We start from the raw sequence: 26670 nt of genomic DNA on the forward strand, positions 1-26670 counted from the left end.
TCAATTAGATCTTGGCATTTCCAAGCGCTATCATTTGCCTGCAATTTTCTGCTTGTATAGACCTATAATCAAGTACCTTTTAACTGTACAATCCTTGCCACCTGCTAGACTAAATCATGCGTTCCTGCTCTACTGTTCACAATAATAGAATTCTGATATGGCTATTTTCTATTCTCTGTATGATGCTTAGGAAAAGGCATCTCAGCTATAAGACTTATCTACATCGCATTAAACAAGGACAAGCAAGACATCGGTAAGTGTGTCTCTTGAGGTGGAACGCATTCACTTAACTGGTTCAGGATCAGGCCATTTACCTCAATACATATAAAAAAAATTGCTCTCCAGTCTGTAACAAATATTTTAATATAAGAAAACTAACGACACTTCCCAACTGACAAGTGTGAACAGGTGCATACTGAACATGAAATAAACTAACAAACAGCTGCACTCTGGAACCCTAAGGTATAGAGACATAGAATATAGGAACTTAGAAATACATTACTGCTAAGGAAATACATTTTAAAAATGAGACAGTGTATAAAAAGGCCAGCTTTATGTGAACCCAGCAGCCAGCATCAAGGTGTATCTCTTATGGTTTGTACCTACATAATGATACCTCTACCAGGGCTGTACAGTCTACAATTTTCTGGACTGGCAGGAACCTACTACTAGGAAGTTAAAAATTGCCTTAAGTTGATAGGAAGGCATAACCCCATAATCAAAGGTAATAAAACTGAGTGCACAAAAATGTTATACGCTATGTCTCAATTTTTAAATGTATTTCCTTAGCAATAATGCCTATCCTCCAAGTTCCTATATTCAATGTCTGTATAACTTGGCCAATTAGAGTGCAGCTGTTTATTTGTTGGTTTATTTCATATTTAGTATGCACCTGTTCACACTAGTCTTTTAGGAAGTGCCGTCAGTTTTCTTATTTTGGATTATGGGGTCATGCTTTCTGACTGAGCACTGCTTCTCATCAACTTAGGGAAATTTTTTATTTCCTAGTTGTGAGTTCCTGCGTCCCCAAAAACTGTAGGCTGTTTAGCCCAGGTAGAGGCATTATTGGGTAGGGAACCATCATACAAGATAGAACTTGACACAGGCTACTGGGCTCACATAAAACTGGCTTTTTCATACTCTAAATGTCTCAATTTATAAATTTATTTCCTTAGCAGTAATGCATGTCCAACCTCCTATATTAAATGTCTGTATAACTTGGCATCTCAGAGTGCAGCTGTTTATATCTTAGTTTATTCCATGTTAGTATGCACCCGTTCACACTTTTCTTTTAGAAACTGCCTTCATGTTTTTGGATTATGGGTCATGTCTTCTGAATGAGCACTCCTTCTCATCAGCTAAAGGAGATTTTTCATTTCTTAGTAGTGGGTTCCTGCCCCACCCCTTAAAATTATAGACTGTTCAGCCCAGGGAGAGCCATCATTGGGTATGGAATCCATCATACGAGATAAGTCTTGACACTGGCTACTGGGCTCGCATAAAACTGGCCTTTTTTATACTCTAGGTGTCTCAATTTTTAAATTTATTTCCTTAGAAGTAATACATTTCCAAGTTCCTATATTCAATTTTTGTATACCTTAGCATCTCAGAGTGCAGCTGTTTATGTGTTCGTTAAATATTTTTATATATCGGACATATATATTTATTTTATTATCGAGGCGAAGCTAGTAAAAGCGATTTGGATTGACACTGGCATGTTTTGTTCGTTTTTTCCTTTTTTAGTCCAGTTTTTTTTTTGTATATTTATTTTTCATTTATTTTACTTACGATGTCCCCCGTAAAGTCATAAAAGACCTTTTGTTGGGCATTTTAATATTGAAGTTTTTTTTATTTGCATATCTTCATTTCCCTTTTCAGTGGTCTGCTATATCAGCCCAAGTTACAAGGAAAATATAGCTCCTGGTCTACAATGACCGAGTTGCTCTTGTTTCCTCACTCTACACAGTGATCACATGACCATGAATTTTTTACAAATTTTTTTTTTTGCCTTTGTAGTATTTTGTAACTTTTTAACACAATAAAGTTACTTGTTTTGCTGAATTTTTTCCCATATAACTTCTAAACAGAAGAGTTAAAAGAGTATGTGCATGTAAAATTTTGTGCCTTATTTTAAAAAGTCTCAATTTATGAATCAGCTAAAAACTGGAAAACAAATAAAAAGCTCCCATAGTGACAAACCTATAAAAACAAGCAAATGCATATCAAACAGGCTGTAAAGGGTACCTGTCAGGTGCAATATGCACCCAGGACCATGAGCAGTTCTGGGTGCATATTACTAATTCCTGCGTAACCGTCCCTGTATACACTAGCATAGATAAAGTGATCTTTAGAAAAAGTATTTCCAAAGATCTTTTACCGTATGCTAATGGGCGAGGGCACTAGTCCCCTGGGCATTAATTTCCCTTGCTAGTCGCCCCCATTAGCATGTTAGTACGCCCCTGTGTGCGTGCTAACATGCTAATGAATGCGCAGCGTCAGAGGATGATCTCACTCACTTCTACGCTGCCATCACTGCCCAACGCTGGATTTCGGCTCAGTGCGCATGATTCCAGACTTCTGGTCATGCGCACTACTTCAGTTTGAAGCCAGAATGTGTACACCCGGCTTCATAGTGTGCATGACCAAAACTCCGGGGTCATGCGCACTGAGCGACGACCAGGTGGAAAGGGCAGACAGTGGACAGTCAGTTAGTCAGAGTCGGTGACAGAAAGAGGAAGTGAGCAGACGCACTGACAGGAGTGTGACAGTGCCCTGAGGGTCAAGGTGGTTGGTTGCCGGTGGAGAATGGTGGAGTACTCCCGGAACCACAGCACCAACAGGGTACAGAATCCTAGGTCAGGCAAACACTCCGGCAGATCTGATAAAATCTGCACAGTGAGGGGACCATCAAGGACCTCACTGACCTTGAAGTTCGGGACACAATAGCAATGGGAGAATCGGGGAACAGGATCAGAGACTCCGACCTCACAGAGTTCACGCTACTGTCATACAGACTATCGGTAAGAGACTACCAGGAGGGGACCCCCAGCTGCTCCAAGCCACGAGGACCCACCAACCAAAAAGAGGTGCAGGGGAAAAAAGCCACCAGGTCACTAAACCGGCACTGGGACTAAGGGGACCGGCGGTCAACACCAGCCTTCTTCGGGTGACGAGTTTCCACCTTGCTGTGAGTAAAGAAACCAGTTACAGTGCAAACCCTTGTGTGGCCTACCTACTTTCAACACCCATCTACAGCAATTATCCTCTGGGGCCTGGCCCTGCTTGTGGAGAGCCTAACATCCAGGCTGCCACTAACACCAGCTCCAGTAGTGAGAACTGTGCAGCGGCGGCTCCATCCACATAGCTGCAACCCGCGTCACGTGATAAACTTTCATTTAATTCCCCTTTAAACACTGTATACTCCTTTGAAAAAGCACCCAGGGCAAGGAAACCGGGCAACAGCCACCAAGTGACATTTCCCCAGTTATACACCGCCCTGGACCAAGGACCCCATAGCCCTGGGTGACACAAGATCATCCTGTGATGCTGCATATTCATTAGCATGTTAGCATACCCACAGGGACGTACTATGGTAACATGCTAATGGAGGTGATTGGCCGGGGAACTAACGCCCAGGGGGCTAGTGCCCTCGCTCATTAGCATACGGTAAAAGATCTTTAGAAATACTTTTTCTATAGATCACTTTATCTATGCTAGTGTATACAGGAATGGTTAGGCAGGGATTAGAAATATGTACCCAGAACTGAGCGTGGTTCTGGGTGCATATTGCACCTGACAGGATCCCTTAAATAAAGGGACAAATTAAATGAAGAATTAGGTAGTAATAATAAACAGGTGAAAAACAGACAAAAAACAGGCACAAATGCAATAATTAATTGAGTCCATTGTCTCTAATTTTAAACATTATATAGTGTCCCTAAGTAGTATTTGCACCATATGTCCATACAACAGTCAAATGCTGGGAATAATATAAATGGTGGTGTTCTTTCAGGAATAAAGTAAATTAGGTTAATTGTAAATGGGGTTGATGTCACCTGTGTAATGTCACCTGGCCCTAGTGTTAGTAATAAAGAGGAGCCTGTCAGACACCCCAATTACTAACCAATTAAGTGAAAATAAAAAAAACACACAGAAAAATATTTTTTTTAAAAAACACTCCCCTACACTTTCACTGGTTCATCATTTTAGGGAAAAAATAAAAATCATGCAGGTCTGCCGCAGTATAGTGATTCCAATGTAGTCCACAAATGGAAACCTGAAAGTCATTAAAAGAGTGAAATATAAACAAGACACTGCTTTTCGTTCACCAATTTATTAGAAAACAAAGTTCCTCGAGTACCTGGATACTATATATATATATATATATATATATATATATATATATATATATATATATATATATACACACTATATATACTTTAGAACCTCAGCATAAGTCTCTGTAGGCTTTTGGGAGCAGCCAGTCCTTGCTCACTCTGTGCACCGCGAGACCCAGGACACTGATGAGCAGAAACATCAAGAAAGTCACCGCTCATGACTCTAATGAGCCTGTGGAGCCTCGTTCTGAGGCTCAGAATGCTGGATTACATTGGAGATGAGAACTTTGCTCTCTAATTAATTGGTGAATAAGAGACACTATCTCATTTTTATTTCTCTCTTTTTGTTTCTTTCAGGTTTCCAGAATCTGTGGACTACGACAGACCTGCTTTGTGTTTTTTAAAATGGTGAACCAGGGAAAGTTTGAGGAAGTGTTTTATCAAATAAAGTATTTTTGTGTGATTTTTGCTTTTTACTTACTTTCTTTATTATGGTGGTGTCTGATATATGCCTCTCCATTACTAACACAAGGGCATAATGCAAACTGACAGACAGCTGAAATTTTGGTATCTAATGTGATACACCACTTCTGGGGCGGCTGTTGGCTGGTATATTAGGCTGAGAAGGGCCCAATAACCATGGGCCTTCTCAGCCTGATAATATCAGCTCCTAGCTGTCTGCTTTATCTTTGCAAGAGATCAAAGGTAGGGCCACATGTTGTTTTTTTCAATAATTTATTTCATCCATAAAAACTTGTGCAACAAGCTGCACAGGGTGCAATTTTAAAAAATGTCTGTGGCTCTCTGTCTATCTGTTCATCTTAAAATCACTGAAATGGATGGAAAAAGTGTTTAAATGGAAAGGGAACAGAATGGGGAAAATGCCAGGACACATCTCTGACTCCCAGATCAGTACTGGAAACAATGTTGTCAGAGTATAATGCCACTTTTAAGGACTGATGATAAAACATACACGAATAAAATGGATTTTACAGGAAAAAATGTTAGAAAACACTATTTCCTTTGACTTGCATATAAGGCAAATTGAAAAGGATGGTGGGAATCCTGCTCCACCTCTTATGCTCTGTTCACAACACAACGGTGAAAAGAATATTTTACTACCTAGTCTGGGCATGTGGTGTGTGATATGGTTAGACATATCCTGTTTAATTTATGAAGGAGGGGCTCTGAAACTCACAAAGCCTAAGCAGTCAATGCAAAAATTGACAAAAATTAGAAGAGGGACTCCGATTCACCCTTATTTAGATATAAAGGGGGGACTGATACATATATTGTTAAAAATGTTAGGGAGTGGGACTCCTACATTCAAAAAGCCTATGTACTAAGTGCAAGGTTTGCAAAAAATTAGAAGGAGGGACTGCAATACCCGTGGAAGACACATAGAGGAGAGACTTATTCAATTCTGGTACAATATTTAAAAGATTCTGACTCTGAAACTGGGAAAAGATATGCAGTCAGTGTGAGGCTTAGCTAAAATTACAAGGAAAGACTGAAATACAGCCAGCAAGAGACATGGAGGAGAGACTCTGACTCAATTCTGGTACAATTTTAAAAGCACCGCTACCCAGACAGCATGCTGCTGTACCGATACATTACCTTTCATTTATACATATTGCATTGATAAAGGCAATTGCCAAAACGTTGGACATAATTTGTTGATAAAGGTTGGTGATGCAATAAATATTTTCCTTTCATTCATCTGTCAATCATTTTCTGTGCCAAAGGTTTTCTATACAACTAAATTTCCTTCCTTTGAGAATGAAGCTTCCCCCCTATTTTCATGCGCAAACCTTTTGACCTACTTCTTGTTTACCCATTATTCAAGCACGTTGAGGTCCTACCTTCCTGTTTCTATCACCATTTGGACCCGATCCTTACGGTTCCACTTGCTATCCAGCAAAATCTGCCCATTGTGCCATTGCTTTCTATCCAAGTGTACACTCTGATCTGCTGCTTAGTGAATCCACCTCACCAGGTGATCTTTGACAGCAATGTTCATTTCTTTATTCATTTTCAGACCACAGTGTTTCAATTTTGCTCTTGTGAGATTGCCTCTCCATGTGATACAGGCTGAATTGAGGTCTGTGTGAATCCAGGGTTCTGCTATCTTCACTTGCTGTAGTATATCTTACCATCACTTACTTGCAAGCATTACATAACCCCATACCTTGATCGGTATGTTCTTTCATACTTATCTTAGACTGTTTTCTTTGCCCTACAATATACTTTTCCCTTTACTACTGCAAATCATTGTCAAACCCCTTACTTCTCCCTCCTGTTATCTCTAACACTGAGAGAATGGTCAGGATCACGAGAAGGAGCTATTAAGGATTTGTAATAAAACGTGTGCAGAATTATTAGGCAAGTTGTATTTTAGAGGATTTTCTTTCTTATTAATCAACAACTATGTTCTCAATCAACCCAAAAGACTCATAAATATCAAAGGTTAATATTTTTGGAAGTTGGAGTGGGTTTTTTATAGATTTGGCTATCTTAGGAGGATATCTGTTTGTGCAGGTAATTGTTACTGTGCAGAATTATTAGGCAACTTTATAAAAACCAAATATATTTCCTTCTCACTTGTTTATTTTCACCAGGTAAATCAATATAACTGCACAAAATTTAGAAATAAACATTTCTGACATGCAAAAATAAACCCCCCAAAAAATAGTGACCAACATAGCCACCTTTCTTTATGATGACACTTAACAGCCTAACATCCATAGATTCTGACAGTTGCTTGATCCGTTTACGATCAACATTGCGTGCAGCAGCCACCACAGCCTCCAGACACTGTTCCGAGAGTCCAAACACAAACAATTTTGCTTTGTCCAGCTCACCTGCTATTTGCCGGAGACCGCTTATCCAGGACCGTGCACTGAATGGAAGGTAGCAGAACTCATTTCATGTATTAGAAAAAATTCCAGCAACAAGTCCATGGAAAAATCTTCATTAAAAATTCATATTTATTTATCAAACTTGTAAAAACAGTCCATGTTAACAACGCGTTTCGAACGACCAAGTTCTTAATCCGTCTCTCAAAGAGAGACGGATTAAGAACTTGGTCGTTCGAAACGCGTCCTCTGTTGGGGCAATTGTTAACATGGACTGTTTTTACAAGTTTGATAAATAAATATGAATTTTTAATGAAGATTTTTCCATGGACTTGTTGCTGGAATTTTTTCTAACACTGTTCCGAGAGGTATACTGTTTTCCCTCCCTGTAGATCTTACATTTTATGAGGGACCACAGGTACTCTATGGGGTTCAGATCAGGTGAACAAGGAGGCCATGTCATTATTTTTTCATCTTTTAGACCTTTACTGGCCAGCCACGCTGTGGAGTAGTTGGATGCATGTGATGGAGAATTATCCTGCATGAAAATCATGGTCTTTTGAACGATACCAACTTCTTCCTGTAAAACTGCTTGAGGAAGTTGTCTTCTAGAAACTGGCAGTAGGTCTGGGAGTTGAGCTTCACTCCATCCTCCACCCGAAAAGGTCCCACAAGTTCATCTTTGATGATACCAGCCTATACCAGTATCCCACCTCCACCTTGCTGTCATCTGAGTTGGAGTGGAGCTCTCTGCCGTTTACTGATCGAACCTCTGTCCCATCCAGAGTCACTCTCATTTCATCAGTCCATAAGACCATTGAAAAATCAGTCTTAAGATATTTCTTGGCCCAGTCTTGACGTTTTATCTTATGTTTCTTGTTCAAAGGTGGTAGTTTTTCAGCCTTCCTTACCTTGGCCATGTCCCAGAGTATGGCACCCCTTGTGCTTTTTGATACTCCAGTAATGTAATGTTGCAGCTCTGAAATATGGCCAAACTGGTGGAAAATGGCATCTTGGCAGCTTCACATTTGATTTTCCTCAATTTATGGGCAGTTATTTTGCCCAACACGCTTCTTGCAACCCTGTTGGCTATTTGCCATGAAACGCTTGATTGTTCAGTGATCACGCTTCAAAAGTTTGGCAATTTCAAGACTGCGGCATCCCTCTGCAAGACATCTCACAATTTTGGACTTTTCAGAGCCCGTCAAATCTCTCTTCTGACCCATTTTGCCAAAGGAAATGAAGCTGCCTAATAATTAAGCACACCTTATATAGGGTGTTGATGTCATTACACCACACCCCTCCTCATTACAGAGATGCACATCACCTGATTTACTTAATTGATAGTTGGCTCTCAGCCTATACAGCTTGGAGTAGGACAACATGTATAAAAAGTATCATATGATCAAAATACTCATTTGCCGAATAATTCTGCACACAGTGTAGTTTTTCAAAACCAGTCATATGGCTGAAGGACGAATATGGAGAAAATTGTTTTATAATAATAATAATAATCTTTATTCTTATAGTGCCAACATATTTCACAGTGCTAGCATTCATAGGTTCATAGGCAAGCAACTAACAGTTATAGAAGATACAATAATTAGGTAAAAAATAAAGGCAACCCTACTCGTAAGAGCTTACAATCTACAATGAGGTGGGGAAGACAAGGTACAGGTGCTTATTTACAATGACAATTGAGCCATGTCAATGAAATAGGGGATAGATAAAGGCTGCCTGTATCAGTCATTAGCTAATCTCTGTCATGCTTTTGGGTGCGGTGGAGTTTGACGGAAAGTTATGTTCTGAGAAATAGTAGCAGGACTATGTCAATTTACTTCGATTAGGGAGCATGATAGTCCGCACTAAAAAGATGTGTTTTTAGGGACAGCTAAAGTTGAGTAAGTTGTGATTCATACTAGTTTCTTGGGGTATTCCAGAGGTTTGGTGCAGCTCGGGAAAAGTCTTGGACCCGGGAGTGGGAGGTTTGGATTAGTGTGGATGTTAGTCAAAGGTAGTTTGTAGAGCATAGAGAACGGGCAGGGGGGATAGACAAAGATGAGGGTGGAGATGTAGGGGGGTGCCTTACTGTGGAGAGCTTTGTGGGTGAGAACAAGCAATTTGAATTGGATTCTGTGATGTATGGACAGCCAGTGCAAGGACTGGCACAGAGTGGAAGCATCCGAGTAATGGTTAGCCAGATAGGTGACCTTGGCTGCAGCATGAAGGATAGATTGCAGACGAGAAAGTCTAATTAGGGGGAGACCAATACATAGAGAGTTGTAGTAGTGAAGGTGGGAGTTGATCAGGGCCATGGTGAGGGTTTTTGTAGTATCCATAATAATAATTAATAATTTTATTCATTTATATAGCGCTATTAATTCCACAGCGCTTTACATACATTGGCAACACTGTCCCCATTGGGGCTCACAATCTAGAGTCCCTATCTGTATGTCTTTGGAGTGTGGGAGGAAACCGGAGTACCCGGAGGAAACCCACGCAAACACGGGGAGAACATACAAACTCCTTGCAGATGGTGTCCTTGGTGGGATTTGAACCCTTGACCCCAGCGCTGCAAGACTGCAGTGCTAACCACTGAGCCACCGTGCCGCCCAGTGAGTGAGAAAGGGGTGGATTCTAGATATGTTCTTGAGGTGCAGGTGTCGCGAGCGGGGAGGACGCCGCCGGATGCGCTGTGCTCGCTAACCCTCGGGTCCGGTGCTGCTGCGACTGCTGCTCGGTGGCTCGAGTGGTGGGCCAGATCCGGGGACTCGAGCGGCGCTCTTGGTTGGTTTGAGGGGATTTAGTCCGTGACGCCACCCACGGGTTGCGGTGAAGGTGGGCACCACCGCTGCTGGTGACGGAGATCCCGGGAGCGATGGAAGGGAGCAGCTGGGATGTTGTTTTCCCCCTCCGTGGGTAGGGGTCGGTGGTCCCGGGGCCCGGTGGTGAGATGGGGAGGCAGGGTTGGTGAGGTGCAGGGTTGCAGGGGCAGCGCGGTGCGGTGCCAGATGGCACGGGCATACTCACTCAGCAAGAGATGCACAAAGTCTTCGGTAAACCAAACGGCTGTATGGACGGGTCCCGCAGCCGGCTGCTGTGTCTCTCCCCGGACAGGTGATGGTGGCTGTCTTTCCCTGCACCTTAGTGTACTGTCTTGACTACGATGGATTCCCAACGGTAGTCCGCTCCCCTGTGTATGGGTGCCGGAGGAGCCCGTTTGCCCGCAGGCGCTGGCCCTTGGGTCTCTAGCCTTAGGCGGTAGCTGTTACCCTCACGGTGTGGGCGGTTGCCTTCTAACGGGACTTTGGCTGTTAGGAAACCCTTGGGGTTCCTGTCACACTCGGATTTGGACGGCGGCTCCAAGCCTAGCCGGGGTCCGATGGCCCTGACTAGGTGTGCTGGCTTCACTTCGCTCCCCGGTCGGTACCGGCGGGCCGTCGCCCGTCCCCGGTCCTACGGTTCCGCGTTGATTCACCACTCCTGCAGACGGCCACCACCATCTGCCAACCTTGTTGTCAGTGCCTGGGCCACAAACCCAGACACTCTCCACTTTACTCCTCTCACTTCAACCTCCAAGACTAAACTGTCACTTTCCCCGCCACCAGGCCTGTGAACTCCTCGGTGGGCGGGGCCAACTGCTTGGCTCCGCCCCACCTGGTGTGGACATCAGACCCTGGAGGGAGGCAACAAGGGTTTTGTGTTTGGCTAATGTTACTGTTTAGTGAGGGTGGGTGTGTGTGTGTGTTATCTGTGACGACCTGGCTAGTCCAGGGCGCCACACAGGCAACAGGAGCGGGAAAGAGGTTGTATGTAGGAGGTGACTGAAGACCGTTTATAAAGTAGCTTAACTTGGCATTAAAGAAGCAAATAAACAATAAAAGAAAAACTGTGCAAACGTGTACATAGCCTATGAATATAAGTGAAAGGGGTGATCATTAAGAAATTAGCAACAGGCATAGTAAGGGTGCCTGCTGCCCATTGCTAATATACCACTGCATATGTAGCACCCAGTGATATAGGGTACTCGGTTCCGGGCAGTGTACATCTTGGGGATATGACGATGATGGCTGTTACCCGGTTCCGTGCCCTGGGCCCTTTTTGTAATAGGGATATTTACAGGGGATTGATGAATAAAGTTTATTCATGACGCCACTTGCGGTGTTGCGGCTATATGTAGGAAGCCGCCGCAAAATGTCTCTACTGGGGCTGATGGTATTAGCAGCTAGTATGCTAATCCCTCCACAAGTATGTTATTACTCCAGTGGGTGTATGGTGCTGTGGGCGTCGGAAGAAGGAGACCAGACAGGTATTCAGTGTATCTGTTTTACTCACTGCTGTGATGTTAACTGGTCGCCCGAGGCCGGCTGGTTACACCTCCAGATCCCCTTCGTCCTAGTGCCAGTCTGGTTCTCTGGTACCTTCTTCCCCTGCACCTGTCTCTGGTAACTGGGTTTCCATGGTATGGAACACTGGGTTTGTCCACTTCTGTCCGCCTGACAGTAGTGTGAACCCTGTAGGGTTGGAGTCTTTGGTCCTGTTCCCGGCTCTCTCTTTGCTACTGAGTCTTCGAATTCTTTAGGGTCAGCAAGGTCCTTGATGGTCCCCTTTGCTGTGCAGGTGTTAACAGGTCGGCTTGAAGCTCTTTCCTGTCCTAGGGTCCTGTACCCCGATGGTGCGTAGTTCCGGAAGTACTCCACCGGCAACTACCTCTCCTGGGTACCAGGTCACCATTAACCCAAGTCAGGGTGTCACTTGTCTGCTCCCTGACACTGCAGACTCACTCCTCTCCACCTTCACACCTCCACAGTCACAGCTAGACTCTCTGTCTTTCTGTCTGCTTTATCCTCTGTCCACCGCTCCCACCTGGTCAACTAGTGGACTGGATTGGCTCCACCTCTAGGCGGCCATCCATTGGTTCCACCCTAGCTGGGTACCATTATATGGGGGAATTGTTGGAGAAAAACTGGGATTACCTGGGTTATTGTTGGCACCGGCAGTGGGGTTCAGGGTCCCTAAGGGGGTAGGCCCTGCATCCTTATGGGGGATGCAGAACCTTGTAGCACCCTGATGGCTTCAAGGGCGCTACACATATAATCTATTGATGTATGGTGATAGCTTCTCCTAGGCCTCATCTTGTTGAAATAGATTGAGCAAAGACATATTCTCATTTGTCTGACGCAAAAACAATTCTCACGTATCAGCCACAACTTACAGCCGCTTTGTTCCTGAGTAACCAAAATGTGATCAGTGTCGTGTTTCTTAGTAAAGTTTTGGAATTACATTCTGCCAACCTAATGGGCAATTTAAAATAATAAAACAACAATTAAAAGGACAAAGCACTTTTTTTCCGCTGACTGCTGCTTATTAAACACAGAACCGTGAACTCTCATAGATTTTTTTTTTCGGAGCACGCTCATTTAAAATGAGTCTCACTGAGTATCAGCAATTTAAAGATTTTAATACAAGAGGAGAACAGATGTACAACGAGTGGAAATCGGCCATTATTGTCAGTATCATTCATTTATAAAACATCAGCGCTGGAGTATTTACATGTTTAATTAAAATGGAAGCGCACAGAATTAACTATATTGTTCCCAACCGGATGCAGGGGTTTGCCAAAGTGTCTAAAGTTTATGAATCAACGTATGTTAAGACATAGTAATTCAATTATTATCTGTTTTCTTCAGTGTTACGCAAACAAATTGGTGACCTAGAAATACATGGTGAGTCCACCCGAGACAGAGCTGCTCTTTATGGCTGCCTCTCCGCTCTGTCTTAAAGCGGTTGACTTGTTGAAACCGACATGTCTGCAAGTCTGTCACATTCCCACTGGAGTCCGCTCCTGTGACTTCTGCTTCTATCACCAGGTGCCGCCTTATTTCCGCTGTGGGCGATGCTGGTGATAGGAGAGGAGCTGGTGCCAGTGGCTTTGGTGGGTGCAGGCTCCGGCCATCCACTAAGCTGGGTTTCTCTTGGACCTACAGTATCACTGGCTGACTGTGGTGGTGTGTGCCTTTCAGCTGAAGTTACCATCTTTCAGCTACAGCCAAAGGGAAGACACCACACCCTTCTTATTGCCTCTCCTGTATGCTAGTCGCTGCCAGATATAGTCTTGTAGTACTGCTTGTCTCTGGTTCACACCCTGCTCTGTATATTGATCCCTGTGTTTTGACCCCTGACTACTCTCTTACCTGTTGTTTTTGCACCTCGCTACCATCTCCGGTTTTAACTTTAGCCTGTTTTCCTAACTACGCTCTTGTCTGCCAATGTTGTCCCTTTCTGTATCTCCTGGTTTGATCCTGCCTGATGATTACTCTTCATTGCAGCCTTCCACAGGTAGTGATCTCGGGGGCCTGTAGTAATTCCAAATCTCTGTATAGGGGTTAAGGGGTTTCAGGGTTCTTGGTATCCTGATTAATGGGTGGCTAACCTCTAGCCTGTCTGTGAAAGCCATTCTAAAACTGTGGTTCCAGGCAGGCGTTACAAATTTAGTGTGACTACAGACTGTTTCCGGCATGCTCAAAGCAAGTGAGTCTAGTTGGATTCTGCCTGGAAGACTGCATATTGCATACTTACCCATTCCTGGCGCTAAAACTGTAGGATCCATACAATGCCCAGTGCAAGGATTTACAAGTCTGCAGTCATCTAGATTGACTGCAGACTTGTGAATGTAGACCGGACAACCTCTTTAGGCCCATGCTGCGGATTTTACCGCAGAATTGCCGTGGATTTTTCTGAAGGAATGCTGCTGAAAATGTTTATAACATTTCTGAAGTCCTTCTCCAGCAAAACCTTCTAGAGATAAAAAAAAATGCTGTGAGCACACTGTGTTTTTTTGTCCCTGTGGGTTTTGTGCAGAATTTCCGCTGCGGAATTAATGTGCATGTCACTTCTTTTCCACAGGTACCTGCATTTTATCCTATAGATAATGGTAAAAGACCGCATGGACCAACCTGCAGAAAAACCGCAGCAATTCCGCATACAAACCTCAACAAACCGTGGCGAAACTGCATGCGGATTTCGGGTGTGTTTTTTTGCTGTGGGTGCGGAATTCTTTTAGAGGGTCTGGAATTTTCTTAAGAAAATTCCATTTTCTAGTGCGCACAGGGCCTAAAAGTGGAAGTCTTGAGGGCCCCTCTATGATGTTAATATGTTCTGAAGAACATATGGAAAGTAGTTGTCCTTCTTTTGGTCCTTGTACAGTTTTACTCTTTACTCTGCAGGAATTTAGAGATTCTTTTTTCGAAGCTTGGAAATAATTGTTGATGGCATTTGTTACCATTTTCAATGTACTATCACAGAAAGCATGAATGATAAACAGTGACTCTAGTGATGGAAAGTATCCTGTATTTCGAAAACCATTTTCCAATACAGTGTTTACAAACCTGTCCTAATTTGGTGGTCCTAAAAAGTTTTAACCCAGAGAACCTCAGACCAGCTAGAGACTCAATTGAGGAACCCTAAAATAACGGTGAACTGCAACTAACCATAGTTCAAAGTCTCATTATTAATATGAAAAACATCTCAACATGGACAAACGGGAGGAAACGGTGGAAGAAAGCCAAATTGGGGCTTCTTATATACTAGCAAGCTCCATCAACTGAGCCACAATTGTCCACATGCAAGGATAAGAGGATTCATCCCAAAAGTATTTATATTCCCTGAAGGCGTACCTTTTATGGATGACAACCTTACCACAAAAGCATTAACCCCTTCACCCCCGGGTGATTCCATATTTCCTTTTTGTTTCCTCCCCTTCTCCCGAGAGTTATAATTTTTTTAATTTTCTGCCAATTGCCATATGAGAGCTTGTTTTTTGTGGCACAAGTTTTTCTTTTGAAGAAAACCATTAGTTTTACCAAATAGTGTACTGAAAAACAGAAAACAAATTCCAACTGTAGAGAAAGAGTAAAAATAAGTTAAACTCCACAATGGTTTTGTTTTGTTTTTATTCACTGTGCTCACTATATGGTAAAACTGATGTGCCAGTATGATGCCTCAGGTCAGTACGAGTTCATAGATACCAAACATGTATAGGTTTACTTTTATCTAAAGTGGTAAAAATAAATTCAGACGTTTGTCCAAAAAAAGTATAACGCTTTTGTCGCTATATTTTGAGACCCGTAGTGTTCTAATTTTTCAAAATCTGGTGCTCATTGACGGCTTATTTTTGCGTCTTGTGCTGATATTTTTAATTATATCATATCAGTGTAGATGTGATGTTTTGATCTCCTATTATTGCAAAATGTTGTGGCAACTAAAAAAACTTCATTTTGGAGTTTGAACTTTTTTGTTGCCACGATGTTTAATTAATTGATTTTGTCTTTTAATAGATCGGGCATTTCTAAATGCGGTGATTGTTCTGTCCCCACTTAAAGGTGATTGAAGGCGCATAGTTGTGAGATGTTGTGAAAATCTTACCTTTGTTTTTCCTATAGGTGAGGCAGACATGACCAGAGCGCTCCAGAGTTACACATGCACATGCTGAGATGATACAATGGTGATTTATTTTCTCCAAAGGTTAGGACATGCAGAGTACAGTAGTCCAAGTACCTGGCATTGTGGTTCTCTTGTGTTGCTTGTTTCTGAAGCCACTAAGGTCAGAAGACTTTGCTTCCAGCAGCTCCAATAAGGGGGTGTTTTTCTCACAAACTCTGGCTGGAACTGAAGATGCCAGGAAGTGATGCAAGAGGATCAGCAGACACTCCCATGGGCTGGACAAAAGAAACAGAGGAGCCGAAAGGTCTGACCATTAGATGGCAGCAGAGACGAGCATGAAAAACATTAAATAACAGTTTTAACTAAAACAATTAGGAACACTACAGTGATACCAAATATGTGTATTTTTTTAATTTTTTAAACTGTTTTATTGTCGATGGGGCAAAACGGGGTGATTTGAACTTTTAGGGTTTTTTTTTATTTTTTAATATTTTTAAAACTTTTTTTACATTTTTTTTATTTATTTTATTAGTCCCCCTAGAGGAATTTAGCACTGCATAGTCAGATCGCGTGTCCTGATCAGAGCGATGCTCTGGTGCTTCTGAGTTTCACAGGCAGGCTCGGGTGTCAAACACATCATTAGGGATTGGACTAGCAAGAGTTAATTTCTGCAAGCCTACTGGTTACCTTTTTGGATCACATGTTGGGGGGAACCTATCACAGGTACTCCCAGTCTTTTGAGATGGAGATATCTGCCTTCCCATGCCGACTATAGTCCGTGTCCTATTGTCTTTCTGTTGCTGGTGATTCACTGTATGCTCTTGGTGTGCAATGGAAACCTCTTCTTGTCTTGTTATTTCCTCCCGATTCCATATTGTCTTACATCTCCTTGTGTGCTAGCTGTGTGATCGAGTTTTGGTTTCCCTGTTTGTCCATATATGTGGGTTCAACCACTTCTGTCCTGATCCTCCCCTGGGGTGGGGGAAAGGGTATATTAGATCAGGTTCTGGCCATGAGTAGGGTAAGCAAAGTGGCCCAGACATCATCACCTTTAAGCATATCTCTTTGAGTAGGGACAGTTTGGGTCCCCTAGCCTAAGTGCCAGTCTAGTAGCCCCGGTCTCCTGTTATCCTCTGTCATCCAGTGGCATAAAATCGTACCCATATTTTTTGTCGGGGTTGCAGTACCCTCAGTTTTGCATTGCCACATCAATCACCTGTATTGCAGTGTGATGTAGCAAACATTGGCTGCATGGCATGTGTCATGGGAAAATGTCATCATATAGCCCCAGCCTAAAGGCCGCTTTACACGTAACGACATTGCTAACGAGATGTCGTTGGGGTCACGGAAATCATGACGCACATTTGGCCTCGTTAGCGACGTCGTTGTGTGTGAAACGCACGAACGACCATTAACGATCAAAATGACTTACTTTATCGTTGATCATTGACGCGTCGTTCTATTCCTGATTATCATTGCTGTTGCAGGTTGTTCGTTGTTCCTGGGGCAGCACACATCGCTATGTGTGACACCGCAGGAACGAGGAACATCACCGTCCCTGCGGCCGCCCGCAATGAGGAAGGAAGGAGGTGGGCAGGATGTTCGGCCCGCTCATCTCCGCCCCTCTGCTTATATTGGGCGGCCGTTTAGTGACGTCGCTGTGACACCGCACGAACCACCCCCTTAGAAAGGAGGCGATTTGCCGGTCACAGCGGCGTCGCTAGGCAGGTAAGTATATGTGACGACGGGTGTTAGCGATGTTGTGCACCACGGGCAACGATTTGGCCGTGACGCACAACCGACGGGTGCGGGTGCTTTCACCAGCGACATCGCTAGCGATGTCGCTGTGTCTAAAGTGCCCTTTAGTCATATTACATGTAGATATGTTCCTGGATCCCTATTTAATAGCTATGTGTCCATGAAAGAGTCTTCCGACATTCCAGCAGTGTATTTGGTGTCATAAGTAATGAAATGTTAATATTTTTTTTTGTCCAAAAATTCAGATTGACTATTATTTTCCACAAATACTGTAAGTGGAAAAACTTTTCCTGTAAACAAAACAAAAAATAAGACTTTTCCCATCTCATTTATTTATTTAAAGAAACCGGACTTCGCGATTATTTCCAAAAGGCTGACTGTCTCCTTTCTATGAGGGACTGCAATTTTAATGAATTTTAATGAAGCCATTCCGGTGAAAGAAAATCATCACTGTTCCCATTATAATGTCACTTTTGTGGTTCGGAGCCTCCATGTCTATCCGATGTCAGCCTTGGAATTGACATCTTTGTTATTATTGCAGCTTTTTTGCTGCTGCATGGAAGCAAACCTTAAAAAGATATCACCACCGACATCAATTTAAAGTTCACATTTATGGGTATTTCCAGTGGGAAATGTAAGGCGCAACCGCACCGGGCAACGCGCAGGTGTCAATGAATACTAATTTGCCGAGATGATTCACAACTAATATTAAACATACAGCAGAAATCAATTTTTAGAAGACTTCGGCTCAAAAAACCTTAATAAACAAGCAAGAAAATATCAGACTATATGGACATAAACAAAATATATACCCATCGAACCGTAGAAATGGTGCGCTGGCAAGAATGTAGAGAACAAGATTGCATTTTCACAATACATTTTGGCATCCGGGGAGAAAGCAGCATTTTTATAACATAGCTATTTCCTTGTGAGGTTATGTCTTCGCCTCTGTGCCAAAGGGGAAAAAAAATATGTTTTCAGGTTCTAAATTGGTTTTGATTGTTTCGTTAAATATAACTGTTCCAGGATCTGCCTCATCACTGAATGAGTGTGCGGCTTTAATGAGTTTATTGATGACTATACAGGATGTTTATAGGGCTGCAGACAAGACCAAATGTATCTCTGTGCTATTCTTGTAGTCAATCGCCACCTTTTATCACCATGTTATTATTAGATGCCTTAATGATATACTTTTTTTATGGTTGTCATTAACCCCCTTAACCTTTTCCGGCCTGACCTATTTTGTTTTATTGTTTGTACATGTATGATGGATGTCAGGAAAGATGCAGCCTAGTTTGGTTTTTATTGGCCAAGGAATTTTATATAATCTCACAGCCCTTATTGTGCAGTATTAATATCACGGATATAACCAATACCGGCCATAAAGGACAACACACAAGAAGGGAGAGGCAATGCCTTATAGCTAGGGAATGGGGGAAGTGGTGACCTCTGACTATGACCTGCAGCTTACCCTCACAGTCCTAACAGACCCTATACAGGTTTCGCACCTGTCACCGAGCTGGAATTCCTGTGGCCTTACTTCACCCTAGCAAATTGGCCCTAAGTAAGGTTGGAGGGTATGAGCTCTTCGTCAACACCGCTATCACTAAAGGATGACACAAGGGAACAATACAGGGGAAACACAACTGCAATCACCAGAGCCCTGGTAGATGGCAAAGACAAACAGTTATCTGAGCTGCAACAACCACAAGAGTCTGGAGCAACAGAACAACAGGACTTCTCTCCAGCTTAGTCAGGAACAAACTGTAAACCGCACCCAAATATCCCCAGAGTGAGGTTTATAAAGGGAGTCAGAGGCTGGCAACAAAGGGGAAAAACTGACAGATTCCCAAGGTCCTAGAGTCTGTAGCTGCAGAGACAGGGAAGTATCAGATAACAACACATGCTGCCAATCTCTGGGATTTTCTTAGACTCGCGGCCACAGGATTGTCAGCTGGCCTTGGCACATCTGTCACAATTAGTTGTACTTTTTAATAGCATCACATTGCAGTACATTCAGACCTCAATTTATTATGGGTGGGTCTACCTGGCGACATTGGCTGTGAAATTTATTGCACCATAAATGTTTATGTGGTGCCGCTGCTACATGGCAGCAGAACTAAGTTAATGGGGTCACATTGATACCCCAAGGGTACTGAGACAAGTACCGTATTATCTGGATTATAAGACACACTTTTTCCCCCAAAAACTGGAGGTAAAATGGGGGGGCGTCTCATAATCTGGATATGGCTTACCGGAGCGGCGATGGTGGAGCAGGGTCACAGGAGGCAGGGTCGGCGATACTGAGGGCTCAAAGGAGGGGGTGTCACTGCACTGGAGCGGCTCAGGAGGGTCAGAGCATGGAGGGTCGACAATACCGCGTGTGCCATTGATCTGACAGCAGGCTGCGGGCTCCATTGAATCGCCCGCAGTTGACGCGATGGACTTCAAGACAATGGTTGTGGAGTATTATCTGTACATGCGCTCCCTCCGTGGCCATTTTCATGAAGTCAATCTCGTCAACATGGGCAATTCAATAGAGCTCGCAGTCCACCAGCAGATCAATGGCGCCTGCCACCGCAACACACCAAAAAGCCCACAGTATCGCCGAACCTCTGTCCATTGACCCTCCTGAGTCACGACACCCCCTCCTCCTCCTACCCACAGCATTGCCGACACTGCCTCCTGTGACCTTCCTATGCCGCTCCATCACCACCACTCTCCCCGGTGAGATATTATAAGACGTACTCGAATTATAAGACGGACCCACATTTTAACATTAAAAATTATTTTTTTCTTATTTTCCTCTTCTAAATTTGGGGTGCGTCTTATAAAACAAAAAACACTGTAGGTTACAAAAAATCTGACAAGATTTGACTTTGTGTGACTCAGTTGCCAAGGTCATTGTGTCTTCAGAGTTGCAATACGACCACATTCATTTGTATTTTACTGTGAGGTAGCAAATACACTAAGTGAACCTTGGTTGTGTGCCAAGAGTCATATCAAAAGTCGCCATGGAGCGCCAGCGTAAGCTTGTCATTTTGTATACAATGGCATAATGGTGAAACGCGTAGGTTTGTTTACACTATGTGTGATTCCTTTAGTCCCATAATTTTAAAGATATAATAAAGCATATCTTTGAGCTAATGGTTTTTCTAGCTGGACATTTTGGATGTATTGGGTAACCCGGGAATAGTATATGCTCACAATTCTTAAATGAAGTAAGTGATCCATAGAGGCAGTCAGAGCAGTGATAGTGTGGTCAATGCTTCCATTCCCAGTGCATCACTAACAAGGACACCTCGCTCCAAGTACTTCCCATCAGAGCTGGGAGCAGAGGCATAGAGCGGAATTAGAGGGACCATCAGAATGAGGATTGTAGAAGGAGAAGCTTTGTGTCTAGCTTTGTGAAACATACGAGAAAATGTGCCCACTATATCACGGGCACAGTTGATATAAAGTTATTGTTGAGTAAAATCATGTTGGTGACGGAGACTGGTGGTCTCTCTTGAACTAGTTAACATCTGGTCCTGGCCATCCAAAGTCAGCGGCGACATGCAGCCTGCAAAGGCATATTGCCTTCTTAACGCAAGCCCACACACGCAGCCAGGACCCCTCTTCCGTGTAGCGTTGTGGAGCGCATAAGATGCAGACCTTGCCCCGACTACCACACCATGGCATGCTAAGATATAACAAGAGTCATGGACGTCGTTCAACTTTTAGGTTGGTATCCCATGGCCACATCATAAATCTGAATAGCTCTAAGTATCCGTCGCACAAAAACAATTTGCGTGTACATATTTATTCCAGATGGTTATGCGTCTGCAACACGAAATATTCATTATTATCGGACTAAGGCATCACTAAAATGCCGTTTCCTTTATTAGCACCATATATTCTTCACCAATGAATGAAGAGACCTTTAGCATTTGTTTTCCCGTGACCTATATTACTGAATGGCTCTGTGTAATAAATGTGCTGCGCATTTCATGCGGCGTAAAATGAAATAATCAATGTCTGAATCCACTCCTGTAAACAGCAGAAAGATAGAAATGGATAAATATCTCCCATTTTCTATTTATCCTGTTATATTGAACTGAAAAGGCCATCACACGCGGAGTTAGTTTAATTTGTCTTTCAGTCTAGATTGTGAAATGGCCGCTCTGCTGTACAGGAGGCAGCACAGCCGCTCGATACCATGAACTGTGAACTGCGCAGAGAGCGCTCTGAAGTCACGCAGAGAGTCAGACACAAAGACTTTTTTGACAGCTATTCATTTATACTTTTCTACATTCCTCCGGTGTCAGCATCTCATAATCTCATTTAGTTGTTCGACTCTGAAAGGCGAAGTCCGGGTGTGAATGTGCAGTAAGGCAGTGACAGGAGTATAAATAATTAAACATTTGCCCAATTTTCTGCAGATGAAGCTTTTTTTTGCTTTTTTTATTATTATTTCTTTGTCCTTTTTCCTACCTTATACTGTTTACAAGGAAGGATGCTTCCATTTTTCATCATAGTAAATCATCTTGTCAGATTACGCTCAACAAGGAGAGTTAAAATGTCCCCGATTCATCCATTATGCAGGTTTATTTTATTTTCTATAATGTTGTTTCTAAAGCCTGCTTTACACGGGACGACCGATCGTGCGATTTCACGATCGATCGTACCCGCCCCCGTCGTTTGTGCGTCACGGGCAAATCGCTGCCCGTGTCGCCCAAAGTCATGAAACCCCTGTCACACGTACTTACCTGCTGAGCGACCTCGCTGTGGGCGGCGAACGTCCACTTCCTGAATGGGGAGGGACGTTCGGCGTCACAGCAACGTCACACAGTCGCCGGCCAATAGAAGCGGAGGGGCGGAGATGAGCGGGATGTAAACATCCCGCCCACCTCCTTACTTCCGCATAGCCGGCGGGAGCCATGGGACGTAGGTAAGCAGAGTTCATCGCTCCCGTGGTGTCACACGGAGCAACGTGTGCTGCCATGGGACCGATGAACAACCGGCACAAGTAAAAATAAACGATATTATGAAACTGAGCGATGAGTACACGACTCACGATTTGTGAGCGATACTGCGTCGCTCAGAGGTTTCACATGAGACGACGTCGTGTATGATGCCGGATGTGCGTCACGAAAACCGTGACCCCGACGATGCATCGCACGATCCGTCATCTCATGTAAAGCACCCTTAACCACCTTCTCCATTATGGACAATTTTTGTTTTTCCTTTGTTTTTTTTTACTTCCCTTCTACTAAAAGCCATACCTAATATAGGAATTGAAAAGTACTGTATTTTTCGATTTATAAGATGCACTGGATTATAAGATGCACCCCAAATTTAGAGGAAAAAATATTTTTTAATGTTAAAATGAGGGTCCGTCTAATAATCCTAGTGCGTCTTAATCCTAATGTTCACCGGGGGGAGCAGCTCAGGAAGGTCAAAGGAGCGAGGGTTGGTGATGCTGCAAGCTCAGAGGAGGGCGTGTTGTGTCTCAGAAGGGTCAGTGGACAGTGGATCAGCGATACTGCAGACTAGGGGGTGTCACGGCGGCAGGCGCCATTGATCTCCTAGCGTGCTTCTTGGGTGTCACTACAGTATAGCAACTCAGGAAGGTCAGCGGACGGGTTGTCACTGCAGAGGCGGGCACCTGATCTGACTGCGGGCTCCATTGAATCACCCACAGTTGATGTGATGGACTTCAAGAAAATGGCCGCAGAGGCAGTGCGTGCTCTGAAAGGCCCCCGTGGCCATTTTCTTAAAGTCCATTGCGTCAATCTGCACACGCACCAAATCTGCAGCCATTTTCTTGAGGTTCATTGTGTCAACCGCAGGCGATTCAATAGAGCCTGCAGTCAGCTCAATGCCCCCGCCACTGCCGCGACACTGCAGTGACACCATCAGTATTTCCAACCCTGCCTCCTATGACCCCGCTCCACCACTGCTGCCCCGGTTAGCGATATTTGCATTGTAAGACGCACCCCCATTTTACCCCCCCATTTTGAGTTGAAAAGTGTGTCTCACAATCCGGAAAATACTGTAGTAAAAAAATTTCTATAATGGTTGAGATGGTGAAAATTCCTCCATTGCTGATCAAGTTCAGTTTTTTTACACTTCTTACAATGCGGTAAAAATGCGGTAACTTGTTTTTTTAGGTCAACATTGCTACAATGATTTTTTTTATTTAAAAAATTCATACCATTTTAAAAACACCATTTTCCGAGACCCATAACAATTTAATTTTTCCATTGATGGAGCAGGATGAAGACATATTTTTGCGTGGGCATGCTGAAGTTTCAATTGATATACTCTTGGTTACTTATGACTTTTCGACCATTTGATATTCCATTTTCTGGGTGAAACCAGGTGACCGAAAAATAGCAATTCTGTATTTTCATCTTTGTGATAGGATAATGTTATATTTCCAAAGAACAGTCTATACTTAGCTTTTTTTTTCATAATAAGAAAAGAAGGTAATTAGGACTTTTAATATATATTTTTTCTGTTTAAAATAATGTAGCTATTAATTTTCTTTCTTTTTTTGTCTCCCATAATGTCAGCCTCATATAAAGATTATAAAAATGACATAAAAATTAGATATAACAAAAATTATATTATTATATTATTATTATCATTAAATGAGGCATTTTCTTTTCTAAATAACAACCTTAAAACATTTTAAAATTCTTAAAACCACATTTATGTTTCTATTAAAACAAAAATGTTCAATATTATATTGGTGGAAATTGTCAGGGTATTGAACTGGGACTTACAGTGGCATTTCAAAGTTTGGACACCCCTGGTCAAAATTACTCTTATTGTGAACAGTTAAGCAAGTTGAAGATTTAATCATTTCTAAAAGGCAGAAAGTTAAAAATGACACATCTCTCATTTATTTTAGACAAAAAATAAAAAATAATGTTTTCATCTATTACATTTTAAAATTAACAAAAAAGGAAAATGGGCAGGTGCAAAAGGTTGGACACCCTTTGGACACCCTGCATAGTTAGTGCCTAGTAGCACCCTCTTTGCCAAGTATCATAGCTAGCAAATGCTTTTTGTAGCTGCCAAGAATCCTTCAGTTCTTGTTTGAGTGATTTTATCCATTCTTCCTTGGAAAGGTCTTCCAGTTCTGTGAGATTCCAGGCTCGTCTACCAGTTCTGTGAGACTCCTGGTCGTCCTGCATGCGCTGCTCTTTTGAGGTCTTGCCACAGATTTTCACTGTTCCTGTTAGCTGTTATTTTCTAATTACATTTCTGAGGAAAGGGCAACTTGAAAATCCTTTGCTATCTTCTTAAAACCTGCTCCTGCTTTGTGGGCCTCCATCATTTTCATTTTCAGAGTGCTAGGCAGTTGTTTAAAAGAACCCATGGCTGCTGTTTTTTGGCACAAAGTTAGAGAACGCTGGGTTTTTATAAAGCTGTGAAATATGCATCACCTGCCCTTTCCTAAAGATGATAGTGAGCAAGCCATAACCCTAACAGTCTAATTAAAGTCTGAAACATTGATTAAAGTTATCTAAGCACATAAATATCCAAGGGTGCCAAAGCTTTTGCATCGACCTATTTTCTTTTTTGTAATTTGTAAAAAGTAAAAGATTAAAATATATTGTTTGTCTGATGACATTCAAGTACAATCCGATATTTTACACGAACCAGTAGACTTTAATGGCTGACAATTGCAGCATACTGAAAATGCTTTCTCATGCGAAATTGAGGGAGCAGTTTAAAATGAAGTGCAGCCCACCAGGTCATGATTGGCATATATAAGGGTGCCACCTCATGTTCTGGACTGTTGTGAGGTGGGAAAGGCGTGAGGCCTGAGGTCTGACAGTAAAGTGTGGCTAGGTGGCTTGCCAGAGAAGATCACTGAATCCTCTGAAGGAGAGTAAGGGACAAGGCGCAAAATAGAGGACACTGAAGAGAAGGTCACCACAATTTTGATTTAGATGGAGGTGTGTCTGTGGCACAGGAAACAGTCCAGGAGGCACTTTTGGTTGCTTGGTGGTTTGCTGGACAACCATGGACCAGCCCAGAGAGGGGATACCCAGCAGAGAAAGAAGGAGAAAGTGTGGAGAACAGAGAGGAGTCTTCTCTATATTCCTTAGAGAAGGAAGGGGATCTGTGAGGAAGACAAAGTTCAATGATGGAGAGGCCATGTTAAGAGAGAGGCTAGTTCTGAAGAGCACTTTTAAAAAGAAAAGCCAGAAGCAGTCGGGTTTGTTGGACTGTAGTTTAAAGGGAACCTGTCACCACTTTTTTGGCCTATAAGCTGCGGCCACCACCACCGGGCTCTTATATACAGCATTCTAACATGCTGTATATAAGAGCCCAGGCCGCTGGGTATAACATAAAAAACACTTTATAATACTCACTTAACGGTCACGCTGGGGTGGGCTCTAGTCAGATGGGCGTCTCCCCTTTTGGTCATCTCCATCCTCTTTCTGAAGCCTGTGTGCATGATGCATCTACGTCATATACACTCGCCAGTCCCGCGCAGGCGTACTACAATACTTTGATCTGCCGTGCACAGGGCAGATCAAAATGCGCCTGCGCAGGACTTCAATGCCGTTGAGGGTGGATGACGTAGACACATCATGCACCGTAGCTACAGAAGAAGGAGAACAAAGATGGCCAAAAGAGGCAGCACCGGCACTGGACAACGGAGACACCCATCAAACTAGAACCCACCGCTGCGGGATCGTTAGGTGAGTACAAACTCAGATTAGAAGAAAATCTTGTTGAAATTAAAACTGCTCAGAAATCTTGTTTACAAATGAGGGATCAGTAAGTTTTAATACGCCAAATGTTGTGAAACTTAAACTTCCAACCTGCTGTAGTTTGCAGCACTTGTCAACCCTTTCTCATAAGTCGTAATACAGACCCTCTGTTACGGTTGCTGTGGCACTGGAAACTATGTTCGGATTTCTTGCTACTGCACATGTGCAAGCGCTGGAGACTAAGTCCTATCTTGGAGCCATTGCACATGTGCGGGTGACATCATCGCTGACACGAGGTCACATGTCTCTGACACTTTCTAAGCTGATTGGCCGCTGGTCATGTGCTTGTGACACGTGGTCACATGTCTCTGACACCTTCTATGCCGATTGGTCGCTGGTCATGTGCTTGTGACGCTTTGCTCGGTGATAGGCCAGTGTGACGTCATTGCTGTCGTTCTGGCAGGGGATTGGCTCTGGTGTCCTCCATCTTGGATGAGGCACAGAGTCTTTATAAGACCCTGACGCACGCCGCCCGGCGCTCAGTCCTCTTGGTTCATGCAT

Source organism: Anomaloglossus baeobatrachus, chromosome 4 (genome assembly GCF_048569485.1).
Source record: "Anomaloglossus baeobatrachus isolate aAnoBae1 chromosome 4, aAnoBae1.hap1, whole genome shotgun sequence".
In the NCBI taxonomy this organism is placed as follows: Eukaryota; Metazoa; Chordata; class Amphibia; order Anura; family Aromobatidae; genus Anomaloglossus; species Anomaloglossus baeobatrachus.